Source organism: Theropithecus gelada, chromosome 4, assembly GCF_003255815.1.
Source record: "Theropithecus gelada isolate Dixy chromosome 4, Tgel_1.0, whole genome shotgun sequence".
In the NCBI taxonomy this organism is placed as follows: Eukaryota; Metazoa; Chordata; class Mammalia; order Primates; family Cercopithecidae; genus Theropithecus; species Theropithecus gelada.
The window spans coordinates 10,929,187-10,931,692 of record NC_037671.1 but is presented as its reverse complement, the minus strand read 5'-3'; the positions used below and the strand labels follow the sequence as shown (position 1 = coordinate 10,931,692).

Sequence of the window (2,506 nt, the reverse complement as noted above, 5' to 3'; positions counted from 1 at the left end):
AGGTTAGCCAGTTGAAAATCCGTGCCACCTAACTCTGGAGTGGAGGGGATGCTGTGGTCCTCAACTGTCCGAGGCACTAATGCCCATTCATGAGGACAGAGAAGAGGAGGAGGCTCTTCTTCAGGAAGAAGATGGAGAGCCCACCTCGCTTCTTTTACACTCCTTTTTTGATGACCAAGTAGAAGAAAATTCCACATTGCTGGGGCAAGGGCTGACATCTTGGGATCACAGAGAGGCAGAATCTCGTTCCAGGTCTTCTGAGGCTTTGCGCTTAATGGGTGAACTCTGACTCTGCACGTTCAAGTTTTCCAAGGTTGTACTTGTAGTTGGCATACGCAAAGTCTCTCCAACTACAGGTGAGAAACTGGGCTCAGTAATAGGTGAGCCCTCACTGATTTCCTCCAACGGAGGATTCTACGGTAAAACATCAGGACGACCAAGGTGAACACCTGGCTCCACTTCTGCCTTTGTTGTCACTTGTGCCTTGTGTTCCCCAGAGACCAGTGGCTGGTAAGTAATGCAGGAGTTGCCACTGGAGCCTGTACGCCGAGAGAAAGATGAGCCAGTCCCAAACTTTTTGGAAGGAGAAGGCTTCAAGGGGATCTTCTTAAATACTGCGTTGCACATGAAGCTCTGGAACCGTTCAGCGTAGAAGCCTGGGTTGTGCACTGAGACAGTGTCCCCGTCATGTACCAGGGCTTTCCAAGAGTGCTCCAACTTCTTAAGACATGTGTAAGACTGTAGAATGTCAATGATGCCAATATAAAGCAGAAGCCTTTCCCCTTTACTACTCTGAGCAGGGATGCCACCCATATGGTCATCGGTCTCCATGGTGTTGCCCGGGCGAGCCTCTCCCTGGATGGATTCCATGGCTGTGGAGTACAGAACCTTTTGGGGGGTCAGTCTTTGAGTGTCAACTGACACTTGAAGGGTGTCGCTGCTTAAGGGCTCTCGTTGTGCATGATCTATATTGTGGATTGACAGCAAGAGGCTATAGTCCATTATCTTGAAGCTCTGCAGCACCAAACAGTCACGCTGCAGGGTCTTACAGAGAGCATTGTACATGTCAGCATCCAAAAAAAGACCATCAGGGATGTCTTGTAAGAAGTCTAGGTCTTTAAATGTGGGAAGAGGCTTCTCTCGCTCTTTCTGGGAAGCCCGGCGTTTGTAGGTTGAGCCTTTGAGGTCATATTTGGTATGCATTTTGACTGATCTTGGTAAAAGATTGTTCATCACCACAATCCGAATGTTCTTGCCACCTGCCTGCACACAGTACAGCCCATAGAATTTAGGCAACAAAGTCCGAGGGTTCTGGTTGAGGTTCAAGTAGTATCCTGGAAGCAGCTTCTGCAGAAACTCCGCCTCTTTATGTTGGACTGTCTTAATAATGAAGTCATCGTCGCTGGACACATAGAACAGGGAACCACTAGCTCCAGAGCTACAGAGTTCAATCAGCGGCTCACTGCAGAGGGAGCACAAGTAATCATCCGGCGGAATACCAAATAGCTCCCGAAAGTAGCGGAAGGCAACAGGTGCATAGGTCTTGAAACGAAAGTCGTTGTAGTGATGCGCAGGGGTCAGCTTGCTCCCTTCACTGGGGAAGAAGATACTCTCCACCACGTAGAAATCTTGCATGAGGACATCACGCTCCGGTTTGGTACTCAGGCTCCCCACTGTGTGAGTGATGCCTAACTGGATGGCACCTTTCAAGGCTGATGAGGGTGTCTTTTTATATGTTGTCTCTCCTGAGGAATCGACACCTCGATGGCCTGTTTTCTTGATGGGCATGCCAGAGGCATAAAGCACCTCGGATGCCGTGGGGCTCTTGATTCCAGACGCTGAGGACGCGGTACAGGAAGGGACTCCGGGATCCAAGGATGGAAAACCGACCGCCAACGACGGCTGGGAGGAGGCGGACGCCATCTTGGCAGCGCCCTGCCCCCCTCAGCCGCCTGGTTCTCTTTCCACCCGGCGCTTCCTCTTCTCGGAATCGAATCTTCTCCACGTCTCTTTACAGAACCCGTGTTCTGCGGGCCGCCTCCTCGTCCCCTCTGGGGCCTCCCTCAGACCCGTGGAGCCGGGCCGCCTCCCCGCCGCCTCTGGGGCCTCCCTCAGACCCGTGGAGCCGGGCTACCTCCCCCGCCCCCTCTGGGGCCTCCCTCAGACCCGTGGAGCCGGCTACAGGACCAGGTCAAGGCCGCACCGTTCGCCTGGCATGGGGGAGAACTCCCGCCGCGCACCCCCTCCACAAGTTTAACCGCTTTTCGCAGGGGAGACCTTCCCCTTCACAAAGGATTAAGCTCAAGCTGGCTGCTTGGACGCTGCGTCAGGACCAAGCCACATCTGAAAAAAACAAACAAACGAGGCATGAAAAGTCCCCGAGAAGTGAGCGCCTCCTCTCTGTCCTCCCTAGCCACGGCCTGTTTATCGCCCAACCCAGCCGCTTCCATCCATCAGTTTTCCTTTTTTTTTCTTTTTTCTTTTTTTTTTTTTTGAGACGGAGTTT

At 52.6% G+C, this 2,506-nt stretch overlaps 1 pseudogene across 1 annotated transcript; it reads right to left on the bottom strand.

Annotated features, from left to right (window-relative positions):
• Positions 1-271: 271 nt before the first annotated feature.
• LOC112623443 lies at positions 272-1,957 on the bottom strand (annotated as a pseudogene). Its single transcript, XR_003119137.1, has one exon. The product of XR_003119137.1 is annotated as a phosphatidylinositol 4-phosphate 5-kinase type-1 alpha pseudogene (transcript).
• Positions 1,958-2,506: the final 549 nt, after the last annotated feature.